At 36.8% G+C, this 14,925-nt stretch overlaps 1 long non-coding RNA gene across 1 annotated transcript in view; it reads left to right on the top strand.

Annotated features, from left to right (window-relative positions):
• The window catches only part of LOC128546600 (uncharacterized), an 83,630-nt gene that overhangs the window by 38,020 nt on the left and 30,685 nt on the right, over nucleotides 1-14,925 (top strand). Inside the window, exon 2 of the long non-coding RNA XR_008366058.1 lies at nucleotides 11,439-11,507. This is a non-coding gene — a long non-coding RNA (uncharacterized LOC128546600). The remainder of the gene's footprint in view (nucleotides 1-11,438; nucleotides 11,508-14,925) is intronic.

The raw sequence follows: 14,925 nt of genomic DNA, 5'->3' as shown, positions 1-14,925 counted from the left end.
TCGGTCAATTTCTTCAATATTGTGAACATTGGAAATTTCTGCCTCCGATTAGCAGTAATGAACAGGTTTTTGGTTGTCGTAAAAGGAGGTCATAAAGTATCACGCGTACTGAAATGATTCGTTAACCATCGGTTACAAACGGTTACACACGGAAATTTCAAATGGAATCTTCAGTCTTACCTGCAGAAATAACCGATCTACAGTCTATTTTTGGATGAATAATCGTCAGCGTTCGGTTATTTTCGGCTATCGAATAATGTTACATACGGTATTCCTAACGGAAAAGGACGATGCAATTGTTGCAATCAGCGCTATCTTTAGCATCCTGGAAAATATGAATGTCATTATTTTGCCATTGTGGAACAATGACTAGGGGACGAGTTGACTTGACTCCCCCACCACCACCCCCCTCGAAAATCCCGTCGGATTTACACGATTTGGAAAAATGACCTTTGGGAAGGTCCAAAATACTGAATTCCGTCATAATACGGAAAACTTTCACCCATGTCATAAATGATTTATGATGGTGGGGTCAAAAACTAGGTCACTAGGACAAATCAAAAGAAAAGCTTGTTAACACTCTAGAGGCCACATTTATGACTGTATCTTCATGAAACTTAGTCAAAATGTTAATCTTGATGATCTTTAGGTCAAGTTCGAACCTGGGTCATGTCTGGTCAAAAACTTAGTCACTGGGTCAAATGAAAGGAAAAGCTTGTTAACACTGTAGAGGCCACATTTATGACTTACCTTCATGAAACTTGGTCAGAATGGTAATCTTGATGATCTCAAGGTCCAGTTTGAATCTGGGTCATGTAGGATAAAAAACTAGGTCAAAGCAAAGGAAAAGCTAGTTAACATTGTAGAGGCCACATTTATGGCCATATCTTAATGAAACTTGGTCAGAATGTTAATAAATCTAGGTCAGGTGGGGTCAAAAAGTAGGTCACCTGGTCAAATCAAAGGAAAAGCTTGTTAACACCCTAGAGGCCACATTTATGATGTATCTTCATGAAACTTAGTCAAAATGTTAACCTTGATGATCTTTAGGTCAAGTTCGAACCTGGGTTATGTCGGGTCAAAAACTAGGTCACCGGGTCAAATGAAAGGAAAAGCTTGTTAACACTGTAGAGGTCACATTTATGACTGTATCTTCATGAAACTTGGTCAGAATGGTAATCTTGATGATCTCAATGTCCAGTTTGAATCTGGATTTTTTGATAATTCTAAGGCCATGTTTGAAACTGGGCCATGTGGGATCAAAAACTAGGTCACCATTCAAATCAAAAGAAAAGCTTGTTAACACTGTAGAGGCCACATTTATGACCCTATTTTCATGAAACTTGGTCAGAATGTTTATCTCGATGATTCCAAGGCCAAGTTTAACAGGTGAGCAACATAGGGTCATCCTGACCTTCTTGTCTTCAGTCTAATGTGTTTCTTTTGATGTTTTGTAGTGTATTTACCCTCCAGCCTCGCCACTCAACAAGCAACACACATCTGCAGTAGCAACTGGCTAAAAAATAAGTGAAATACTGTTGAAAAATAACATTAATAAAGTAACAAATAAAAACAGAATCTGAAAATGAGAAAAGTGAGGATGCCTCAGACTTCTTATTTCCACTGTGACGGTAGATTTATTTCTCAAACTGATAATTACATATTCCATTCCTGATTTATGCTGACATTATTGCGTTGTGCCCTTATAGGGCTATAAACCATTATTATTTATTAGATTTTTCAAAGAATCGGTTCTTTAAAAACAGACAGAGAAGGCTGTGCTTTGTTTGTTAGAAATTTAGTTTATATGGTTTATAGGTGATTTAATGGCTGAAATTTCTGTCCGATGTATATAATACTGCAAATTTTAACACTGAATTTGTATTGAAGGACAGTTCTGGTTAACCTAATGTTGTTATGCTGAGAAAGTTCTGAAGCATGGTGGATTGTGAGCAAACTGTATCCAGTTTGATACAAGTATTTTATAGGTCTTAAACCTGAAAGGAAGATTGAAATGACTCGGCATACATAATGGAAACACATATTCTATTTTCCTTCTTTGAACAGCACAGCAGTTTATCGGAAAACAAATACAAATGTACTCTGTGGGTCGTCTTGAAATAGGATATGATAAAGGCACTTTTTAATAGAAATTAAAGTAATCTTTTGTCACAGCTGGGAAAATCACTTGTCATCTAAACTTGTTTTGATCTGGAATGGCATAATACCAGAGAAGTTATTAATGGCTATACATTATTATGTAGGTTTGATGGCTTAGAAATGTTCCAAGTGTGTGAAAGGTATGTGAATTTGTTCTGAAGTTTTAGTTGTAATGGAATAACACTTACATTTTTTGTGTCATCTGAGTGGTAAGCTTTGTTTCTTTCTGCCAAGCAGAATTTAAGATATTATCTGAAAATACCTGCACTTCTTAATTAGCCTTCGCCATTATTTATAACTGTTTTTAGCTCAAGTAGTGACAAGGTGAGCTTTTGTGATTGCCCTTCGTCTGTCGTCCATCCACAATTTCTTGTGAACACAATAGAGAACACATTTTGCAACTGGTTTTAATTAAACTTGCACACAACTTTTACTGGCATAATATCTCTGTTCTTTTGAAAAATTGGCCAGATCCCATTTGTGGGTTCCACAGTTATGGCCCCTTAAAAGGCCAAAACTTGCTATTTTTGGCTTGTGAACATGATAGAGACTACATTTTGCAATCAGCTTTAATCAAACTTGCACACAACTTGTATTGGCACAATATCTCGGTTCCTTTAGAAAACTGGCCAGATCCCATCATGGGTTCTAGAGTTATGGCCCCTTAAAGGGCCAAAATTTGTTACTTTGGCTTTTGCAGCCATACAGAGACTTCATTATGTCTCCCACCACACAGTGGTGTGGGAGACATATTGATTTACTCCAGTCTGTGTGTGTGTCTGTCACAAAGCTTGTCCGCACTCTTTAAGTCGAACATTTCTCATCCGATTTTCAACAAACTTGAACAAAATGTGTGACCATAAGACCTCGGCCAAGTTCGATAACTAGCCAAGTTCGATAACTAGCGAAATCGGTCCAGACGTCTTGGAGTTATGGCCCTTGAATTACCAAAAATCGGTCTTTTTACTCTTGTCCGCACTCTAATTCGAATATTTCTCCTCCAATCTTCACCAAACTTAAACAAAATGTGTTTGACCATGAGACCTCGGCCAAGTTCGATAACTAGCCAAATCGGTCCAGGCATTTTGGAGTAACGGCCCTTGAATTATCGAAAAATTGGCCTTTTTACTCATGTCCGCACTCTTAATCAAACATTTCTCATCTGATCTTCACCAAACATGAACAAAATGTGTTTGACCATGAGACCTCGGCCAAGTTCGATAACTAGCCAAATCGGTCCAGGCATTTTAGAGTTACGGCCCTTGAATTACCGAAAAAAATCTGTCTGTTTACTCTTGTCCGCTCTCTAAGTCGAACATTTCTCATCCGATCTTCACCAAACTTGAACAAAATGTGTTTGGCCATAAGACCTTACCCAAGTTTGATAACTAGCCAAATCGCCCAGGCACTTTTGATTTATGGCCCTTGAATTACTGATTGGATCCACTCATCCAGACCGTCTAATTGGATCCACTCGTCTAAAACATCTAGAGAAACTAACATTTTTCATAGGGGCAGTTGTGGGAGACATGCGCTTTTCTCAAAAGCATCTCTAGTTATAGTTTGATTTGATACAAACTAGCAAAATATCTTCAACAACAATAAATCTTGGATTCCATGATGCAATCATAGGTTCCGGAGTTACTGCCCCTGAATCCCTGATTGACCCCTGAAAGAGCCAGAATTGGGTAATTTTTACCAAGAAGTGTGCCCCTGTGAAAAAGGTTCATGAAGTTCATGAATTTATTCATGAAATAGTTCATGAATAAATATTCATGAGAATCAAAATTTATGTTTCATGTTGAATAAGTTCATGAATTAAAGATAATACATGAACAAGTTCATGCATACTGAAATTCATGAAACATAAATTTTGATTCTCATGAATATTTATTCATGAATTTTAATTCATGAACAAATTCATGAATATTGAAAGTCATGAAACATAAATTTTGATTTTCATGAATATTTATTCATGAACTATTTTTGTAAAAAAAAGAAAAGGGGGGTGGGGGGGGAGTTCATGAACTTATTCATGAACAAATTCATGAACTAGTCAAGGAAACCTGATAGGAGTGTAACACTATAATGAAACCTGAGAGGTCTGCATGTAATGGAATTCTTTTAACAATTTCGGTAGAGCTTGATACAAGAAAAAATCGTGTAGGTCAAAGTGTTTTCAGTTAGCTTGGCCAGAGACAGTTTTTTTAGCTCAACTGTCACAAAGTGACAAGGTGAGCTTTTGTGATCGCGCGGTGTCCGTCGTCCGTCGTCCGTGTGTGCGTCCGTGCGTGCGTCCGTCCGTAAACTTTTGCTTGTGACCACTCTAGAGGTCACATTTTTCATGGGATCTTTATGAAAGTTGGTCAGAATGTTCATCTTGATGATATCTAGGTCAAGTTCGAAACTGGGTCACGTGCCATCAAAAACTAGGTCAGTAGGTTAAAAATAGAAAAACCTTTTGACCTCTCTAGAGGCCATATATTTAAAAGATCTTCATGAAACTTGGTCAGAATGTTCATCTTGATGATATCTAGGTCAAGTTCGAAACTGGGTCACGTGCCATCAAAAACTAGGTCAGTAGGTCTAAAAATAGAAAAACCTTGTGACCTCTCTAGAGGCAATATATTTCACAAGATCTTCATGAAAATTGGTCAGAACGTTCACCTTGATAATATCTAGGTCAAGTTCGAAACTGGGTCACGTGCCATCAAAAACTAGGTCAGTAGGTCAAGTAATAGAAAAACCTTGTGACCTCTCTAGAGGCCATATTTTTCATGGGATCTGTATGAAAATTGGTCTGAATGTTCATCTTGACGATATCTAGGTCAAGTTCGAAACTGGGTCATGTGCGATCAAAAACTAGGTCAGTAGGTCTAAAAATAGAAAAACCTTGTGACCTCTCTAGAGGCCATATATTTCATGAGATCTTCATGAAAATTGGTCCGAATGTTCACCTTGATGATATCTAGGTGAAGTTCGAAATTGGGTCACGTGCGGTCAAAAACTAGGTCAGTAGGTCAAATAATAGAAAAACCTTGTGACCTCTCTAGAGGCCATATTTTTCATGGGATCTGTATGAAAATTGGTCTGAATGTTCATCTTGATGATATCTAGGTCAAGTTTGAAAGTGGGTCACGTGCCACCAAAAACTAGGTCAGTAGGTCAAATAATAGAAAAACCTCGTGACCTCTCTAAAGGCCATATTTTTCAAGGGATCTGTATGAAAATTGTCTGAATGTTCATCTTGATGATATCTAGGTCAAGTTCGAAACAGGGTCATGTGCGGTCAAAAACTAGGTCATTAGGTCTAAAAATAGAAAAACCTTGTGACCTCTCTAGAGACCATACTTGTGAATGGATCTCCATAAAAATTGGTCAGAATGTTCACCTTGATGATATCTAGGCCAAGTTTGAAACTGGGTCACGTGCCATAAAAAACTAGGTCAGTAGGTCAAATAATTAAAAAACCTTGTGACCTCTCTAGAGGCCATACTTTTCATGGGATCTGTATGAAAGTTGGTCTGAATGTTCATCTTGATGATATCTAGGTCAAGTTTGAAACTGGGTCAATTGCGGTCAAAAACTAGGTCAGTAGGTCTAAAATTATTAAAATCTTTTGACCTCTCTAGAGACCATATTTTTCAATGGATCTTCATGAAAATTGGTCAGAATTTTTATCTTGATAATATCTAGGTCAGGTTCAAAACTGGGTCACATGAGCTCAAAAACTAGGTCACTATGTCAAATAATAGAAAAAACGACTTCATACTCAAAACTGGGTCATGTGGGAAGAGGTGAGCGATTCAGGACCATCATGGTCCTCTTGTTTTAGTCTCTGCTGAGTCACTGTGACAAAGACATTTTCTACCCTCGACAAATGACATGTTGGGTAAAACAGTAAACTAGAGTGGGATTGGGAGCATAATAAGAAGTAAACAATTGCTGTATAAAATACAAAACATTAAGTTAAACAATGTATAATTTACTTTAATCTCAAGATTGAAATTTAGATTCTAGCTTTGCTTCAGGGTCGTGAAAACTTGTGACATTTTAAAAGGATGTTATTTTTTTAAATGAACGATTTATGACAACACCATAATTACTTATTTGATTTTCAGTATACTCATGTTCCTTTTAAACCATTCCTAACTGTAGTATGATAATTATTTCCTTCTTATTTGCTGCACAAACTTCTCAAAAATTGCTGAATCACATGTGCAAAAAATGTCCCAGCATGCAACAAAACAATGGAAACTGATCATGTGACATTATGAATTTAATGTTCATGAACATTCATGAAAAGTTCATGAACTTATTCAATTATTTCAAAAGGTAATAAACATAAGTTTTATGTTTAATAAATGAACAGTTCAGAAACTCACATATGGGTTCAAGAACTGGTTACACTGAACTAGAAAAAGGTTTTGAATTTTAGTACTTTTAATCAACCTGTGTTCATGAACAATTTTGGTTCTTAGAATCACAGTCTAAGAACTGTTATGCTGGTTCAAGAACAGTTCTTTAAGTTCTTCAGAAGTTCTTGAATGTTCATTGACAAGAACTTAATACAAGTTCTACAACATTTTTACAGGGTCATAACCCCGTAGTTTCTGAATCACAATTTCAATCATTATCTGAATTTCATTTTCAAGTTACAGGAGAAACATTTTCTTTACGATATGATACAAACTGTCAATCTAAAGATGTTGTATACTTAATAACGTGTAAAAGATGCAATATGCAATATGTTGGGCAGACTATGCAACAGGTTTCACGGCGTATGAATAGCCATAAATTTGACATATCTAATTTTACAGATCCTGCATATTCCACGTTGGTTGCTGGTCATTTTAATCAAGATGACCATAGTATTGATGACTTCACATTTATGCCTATTGATGTGGTAAATAATCAAATTAACTGGTTATGCAAGGAAACATTCTGGATTCATAAGTTAAAAACACTCAATCCTGATGGACTTAATTCAAAAACATTGTTTAATGTGTAATGAATTTTACATGTATATGTGTTTGTTTAGTACTATTGCATTTTTTCCTATTTATGGTTTTTTATATATACTGCTATAGGAAATCCTGTATTTTTATATCCGTAATGTACTAAACTTGCTATCTGTTATTCACATTAATTTATGTAATATTTTAAAAAAACAGTATACGTTTTTCCGCCATTCAACGTAACGTTTACTTCATGACGTCACGTCCGTTGTTTTATTATGTATTTATCCTGATGAAGGCGTAAGCGCCGAAACGTTGATAAAAGATCAATATTCACGTGTTGTTGTCGAATTTTACCATCGTATTTTCAAGTTCATGAATTTCTTAAATTATTTAATGGATTTTCTGAAATTTTCATGAACTACATTTACACTTCATGAAATGAAAGTAATATTCTTGAACTTGAGACTTCATGAATTTAAGTTAGTGAACTTTTCCTTGTAGTTCATGAATTCTTACAAATTCATGAATAAATTCATGAAGTTCATGAACCTTTTTCACAGGGGTGAACATGATAGAAGTGACATTTTATATTTGATTTTAACCATACTTACACACAACTTAAGTCACAATAAGATCTTGGTTGCTTTTGAAAACCGGCTAGATATAGAGGTTTCATTTATGCTTTGATTTGATACAAACTTGCACAAAATGATTATCTTGATGATCTCTGGGCCTGGATCGAAACTGGGTCATGTCGGGTTTCAAAACTAGGTCATCAGGTCAGATCAAAGTAAAAGCTTGTTAACAACCTAGACGCCACATTTATGACCCTATCTTCATGAAACTTGATGATCTCTGGGCCTGGATCGAAACTGGGTCATGTCGGGTTTCAGAACTAGGTCATCAGGTCAGATCAAAGGAAAAGCTTCGTTAACAACCTAGACGCCACATTTATGACCCTGTCTTCATGAAATTTGGTCAGAATGTTTATCTTGATGATTTCTAGGCCAAGTTGGAAACTGGGTCATATAGGATCAAAAACTAGGTCACACGGTCAAATCGAAGGAAAAGCTTGTTAACACACTTGAGGCCACATTTCCCTTTGTTGTTACTATAAATATCTTATATGATAGGCAAAAAGAAATCTATATGAAAACTGTAGGATTTTATATATGCAGATTTTAATCCAAGTGTTAACATATTGTATATATAGTACAATATTGTTTATACATCATTGACAGATATCAGTTCATTATGTTATACTGCAGTAGAGAAGATTAGGTGCCTGTTCTGTCATGCGTACTGATAATCTCCAGCTTCCTTAGATGTGCCCTTTTTCACTAGCCAACATCAATAATCTCCTGGGGTAGCTGTTGTTCACTATCCAGCATCAAAATAGTTGAGCGCGCTGTCTCCTGGGGTAGCTCTTGTTCACTATCCAGCATCAAAATAGTTGAGCGCGCTGTCTCCAGGGGTAGCTCTTGTTCACTATCCAGCATCAAAATAGTTGAGCACGCTGTCTCCTGGGGTAGCTCTTGTTCACTATCCAGCATCAAAATAGTTGAGCGCGCTGTCTCCAGGGGTAGCTCTTGTTCACTATCCAGCATCAAAATAGTTGAGCGCGCTGTCTCCTGGGGTAGCTCTTGTTCACTATCCAGCATCAAAATAGTTGAGCGCGCTGTCTCCTGGGGTAGCTCTTGTTCACTATCCAGCATCAAAATAGTTGAGCGCGCTGTCTCCAGGGGTAGCTCTTGTTCACTATCCAGCATCAAAATAGTTGAGCGCGCTGTCTCCTGGGGTAGCTTGATGTGCTGATGACCATAAAGGAAGAAATTTTTTCTGAAGGAATGGATTCAAAGTTGCTAAGATGCACAATCTTATCTGAATACAATATGCTTCAAGCTTTTAGTCGAACATTCTTCATGTGAAGATGATCTGTACTAAAAACTTTACTAAAGATGGAGGATAATTATTGGCACAGTAAAATATGCTATTTCATTATATATATTAGTCAGAAAAATATCAAAAACAAAACTGATATACTTAAATAGATATATGAAAAGACCGTTCTCTACCCCATTGTACATCTTACATAAATTCAGGTCAAATGCCGGCTAGAAAAAGGGTGACAGTATTTATTTTTGCAACAAGTAGAAGCTGTTTGGTTAATATTTTGATTATTCAGCTTAAATTTATTTTCGGCATAAATTTTGTAAGAAAGAATTGAAAAAAAACAGAACATTTTTCAAAATGGTGGATATTTCTGAAAGAAATACTTGTATATCTTTAACCTTAATAGCCTGCTGGTGGCAAGTGATTCTGCCTTTGCGACCAGTGCAGACCAAGTTCAGCCTGCACGGACGTGATCATGGTCTGCACTGTTCCCTATTCAGTCAGTAAATGTTCAGTGAACACCCCTTTGATAAACAATTGGAACTGCCCAAATTTTAGAAATTTACCAGGGTTAGGTTAAACAACTGGGTCAGTGTAGCATTATCATAAGGTCCTCTCCCAGGTTTAATCAAATGGGGGCACTTGTCCCCTTTTAGGGGCCGTTAGAGGCAAAGATAGAAAATAGTTTTTAATGACTTCTCCTTCTAGAGTTGTTCTGTAATGCTCTAGTACAGTTCTAGAACTGTTCTGACTTGTAGAACTGAGTTTTGCATTTAGAATTAACGTTAGCTTTTAAATGATTTCTTCTAATGGTCAATGCTGGCTTGATCTTCATCAGGCTTGGCGCGGTCCTCTCCCAAGTTAGTTCAGATGGGAAGCACTTGGCCATTAGAGCTTAAAATACAAAAATCTTGTAAATGACATGAACTGCTTGATCAATCTTCATCATACTTGGTCTGTAATGCAGTGTTCAAGAAAGACCCTGAAATTCACAAGACAGTCAGTCTGGTAAATATGAGTTTTTTACAGGACCTGATAATATTTTACCAGACTGAATTTTTTTTAATAAATTTGATACTGGTATTTAAAGTAAGGTTTCTTTGTTAAAACTTCAGCAAAATTATTATTATTATTATTATACCAGATTTATATAGCGACTTTTCATGATAAACACGTTCAAAGGCGCTTTACATATAGCAAATGCAGCCACACAGGGCGCGAAATTCATCCTCTACTAGTACAGACACAGAACGATCTGACCAGAGGGACAGAGAGAGATAAAGCCTCCAGAACAGATAGAGAGAAATCCTTTTTTTACATACAGGCCTGTCTGGCTAACTTAGCCTAGCTCTTTGCAAATAGGCAGTCTGGTTCTTTATTGGCCTGGTGTATAACACTGATACATGCAAAGCCATCTTTCCTGGAAGAACCAGTACGGGCCTCTTAGTTAGGTGGGAGACACTCAAGAGCATCTCAGAAATTTCCAGTGCCTGGACTGGGGTTTGATCCCCGGACTTCTGGATTGACAGTCAAGTGTGTTACCACTAGACCACCGGCCCACCTCATGGAGGACTTTCTTCTTATTTTATCATATTGACCTGCAATTTTTATCGGACACTCGGTCTTGTGAACTTGATATATAGGGGTGGACCAGATCAAAATTTACTGGACACATCCGACAGTCCGACAGCATTTTGCAACCTCTGCTGTAATACCATTATAATTGTTCTACTTGGTCCATTCTAGGGTCACCAGAGATAAAATAAAGAAAAACAAAAAACTTAAACCACTTTGTATCATGTAGTTCGTTCTAAGGGTTATGCATTTTTGAGGCGTTAAAGCATTATGTAGAAAAAAACTTTAAATAACTTTTTTTAATGAACTGCTTAATAAAGGATTTTACCAAACCTGGTCAGAATCGAGGTTCTCTTCAGGTGAGCAATATAGGCCTAATTGGACCTCTTTTCATTTATTATGTAACCAGCCAAGTTCATGTACATTGCAGTAATTCAGGTCTGGCCATAGTCACATGATGGTGACAGAACAATAGAATGTAATGTTGTTTTTCTATGGAAATGATAGAGATTACACTTATAATTATTCACTTATGATATAGAAAACCCAACAGTCAGAATAATCAAAGTATATCTGCTCAAAAGATTTCCAGCAAAGAATCCTTCATATAGTATATTAGAAACTTGATATTGTTTGAGCAGTAATCTGAAATTTCATTTTCACTTCGACCAGTTTCTGATTTAATGAGTTAAGTTTCTTATTGCTCAACAAGAAATAGGGAATATATTTTTGAAATAAATTTGAATGAATAGTTTGACATTTACTTTATAGTACAGGTTGTAATTAGCGTTGGGTGTTTTATTGCCTTAGCTTTGATTACTAATTGTTTTATTTTTGCACTTATTTCAGATTTGAAGAGAAAAGAGATCGAGGATGTGTTAACTTGGATGATTTCAGTTGTGTCTAAGAAGCATTGAGGTAAATTTTTATTTATTCTTTATCTATTTTCTCCTCCAATCAGTAATTCATGATTGCATGGTATCACCAAGCAATATATTTCCTTGTTGAATACCATATAATTTATTATTCCATATCAAATTTTGATAATGCAACGTTTTTGTGTTAAATAGCGATATAAAAAGCTTCTATATTGTTATTATACCAATTTATATTTTCATGATGAACACATTCAAAGGCACTTTACATATAGCAAACGCAGCCACACAGGGCGCGAAATTCATCCTCTACTAGTACAGACACAGCGCGATCTGACCAGACGGACAGAGTGAGATAAAGCCCCAAGAATGGATAGAGAGAAATCCTTTTTAGATACAGACTTGTCCCATTAACTTAGCCTAGGTCTTTGTGAATAGACAGTCTGGTTCTTTAAACGAGCCCGGTGTATAGCACTGATACACGTGAAGCCGTCTTTCCTGGGAAGAACCAGTACAGGCCTCTAAGTTAGGTGGGAGACACTGAAGAGCATCTCAGAAATTCCCAGTGTGTGGACCGGGATTCGAATCCCGGACCTCTGGATTGACAGTCAAGCGTGTAACCACTAGACCACCGGCCCACCAATGAAAGTATCAGTTGTAATAAATTTGTGTGTGAACAAATAAGGGGGCACACATTGTTGCCTGTCTTGTTAACCTAAGTTCTCATTATAAATTCGGGGCCTGCGTGGCCGAGTGCAGTGTGGGGGAACACGTGACCTAAAAACGACAGCTTACACGGAAAAATGGCCGATAATTTCTCCGATTCGCAAGGAAAATCCAGGTATTTCTATTGATCAACCTTTGTTTAGATGTTCTAATGTATCCTATCATATGCCCCCTACCTTTTGATTTCCTCCGGTACCCATACTTTGTTCTATTCACCTATATTTATCGAGAACACTTGGGAAGTTTGAATACATTCGCAAGTTTTGGAATGACGCTATCCACGGACGGATAAAGTTTTGTCCAGAAAATACAAATTACTGAAGTAAATGGCTGTACAATTACATGAAAAGTTAACCAAATACCCTGTTCAGCCTAAACATGTAAAGAACTGGCAAAAAGCAATGCTGCCAAAAAGAGAATGTCGAAATCTACGAAATGGCGCTGAACACGTACATAGTCTTCGAAGGTGCTGTGCACGTACAGGAGCAACTATTCTATTTTATATTAAAGAAATACTAAAGTTGCCGCGAGGCTTCTGTATTTACAACACACTATATGATTGTTTTTCGTAATAAATAACATTGTGGCGTCTCAGCTTTAAAGCTTTTTACTTCACTTTTGTTTCACGCACCGATGTCAAACAATATTCTTTCGGAATTCACAAAGATTCAAAAGTCTTTGGGTAGATAAAAGCACAAAATATGATTGTATTGTTTAAACACAGCAGAGAATATTGGCAGAAAACCCTGATTTACTCTCTCAGTCATAGCTGTGTAAAAGAATTTACTGGAAAACATTTGAATACACAACACTAGTTATCATATAAAGTGAATCTACTACGCCTTCGAGTAATGAATAAGGAAACTGATTTGTCAGATTTATTTTCCTTTGCAGGGGTATTCCTTTCTCGCCATACATGTGTTGGCACATAATCTAGGAGTTCGGTGACATGCTCCCCGGAAAATTGTTTGGTATTCAAATACCATGTGATACATTCTGGGCACATCTGAGTACCTCTCCAGTAACATATAATTGGCAATTTATTTTATAAATTTATTCTGACTTTTTTCCAGAATTTGAAACTGTGGTCAGAAGCCGGTACTGACCTATTTCACTCACAGTTTCCCGAAGAACGACTAAGAACGACTTAGAGGCACTGAGAAATAACAATGCAAAATAGGCAGAACTGACCTGGTTTTTATTTGCCTCTATTTAATTCAGCGACCATTTCCACAACTCTTTTATATTTGAAAAAACATCTTGGACTACACTTTTAAGAAACTAGAGTTTTACATTTGATTTCCCTCAGTTAAAAATACTACACCATGCATAACAATAATTATCTTGACTTTTAGCTATTCAAATTTCACCATTGGGTTCAGTTATTTATTAGTCATTTCTAACGACCGCTACAATATGTTGTTCGCATTTAATAATAATTATTCGGTAACTTTTGTCTGATATAGAGGGAAAAGGTCTAATTTATAGAATCGTAAAGAGCTGGCATTGGGTCAGAAAAAGTCCATATTCAGCATTTTCTTGAAGAGAAAGCATTTAAGACGTGGTCTACATCTTTGCAAACATCCTTTTAAATGTGTATAGAGCTAGTAAAACATTCTATCACTTGTCATTGTTGAACGAAAGTAGTTTTTGAATGCTTTCATTTTACTGAATGAGCGTTCGCAAAATGCAGATGTTGGAGGCATAGTCAGAAGCACAAACAGAATAGTGTTTACACACGGAGGGGTGTATAAGAGTGGTCTGAAGTCTGTGGTTTCTGACTGGCAATATTCAAGTGTAGTTTCTACCTTGTTACCTCATTTTTAAATATCTGAAATGTGCCATGAAGATCTGGTGAATATGCGGTGTAAATAGGCACTGGCACTTCTGACTTGTTTTCAGTAGATTTTGGCAGCAAAACGGACTTCATTTTGTAGAATGTGAGTTGCCATTTCTAGACAAAATGGTCAAAAAATACATTGATACCATAAACTCAAAGTAATCCAAGACAGATTCTGCATCATGGTTGTCTGTGTGCATTTACCTTCCAACACGCCTTGATTTAGATGTTTTAGTGCCGAAGTCTCTGATTATACGCATTGCATTTTTGTATCGGGCAAGCCACACTGCAGAGTCATTCCGCTCAGTCGAGAAAACTTGTATCTTTATCTCTGTAACGGCATTTAGTAAGTCCATATCTTCCTTCTGAAAAAAGGCTCTTTAGCGCTACGATGATACTCAACACATTTTCAGATTCAACAAGAGAAATGACAAAGTCAAATCTAAGAACTGCAGCAAGATACTAGTCTGCCTTCTCATTTCCATCTTCATGCAATATTTTCCGAGCATGGATTATCACTGGAAACGTGCTCTTGATTATGCAGAAGGCCCGACTTGACCACAGAGACTCAGAAAGGATTCGCATTTTTATGCGTTGTTCCAATTCCTCCCTTGGAACTGTGTCCCTTGCCAGTTCCTCGGTAAACGCTACCAATCATTCAGCTGAGTAATCGAACAGAAAGTTTATATCTTGCACAGTTGACATCAAGGTTTTGACACATGGGATTTTAGAACTGTGTACTAAGTCTAAATTCAAACAATGAGCTTTGCAATGTATATCAGTTGCGTCCGTAGCTCTTTCTTTTATAAGTGTTTGCACACCACGGTATTTTTATGTTTAATGTCCCATCATAGCATTGCGCTCTTAACTTTAGAATACCTAGATCAGCTTCTTA

The sequence above is a fragment of the Mercenaria mercenaria genome, chromosome 11 (genome assembly GCF_021730395.1).
Source record: "Mercenaria mercenaria strain notata chromosome 11, MADL_Memer_1, whole genome shotgun sequence".
In the NCBI taxonomy this organism is placed as follows: domain Eukaryota; kingdom Metazoa; phylum Mollusca; class Bivalvia; order Venerida; family Veneridae; genus Mercenaria; species Mercenaria mercenaria.
This window is presented reverse-complemented; position numbering and strand designations above follow the sequence as displayed.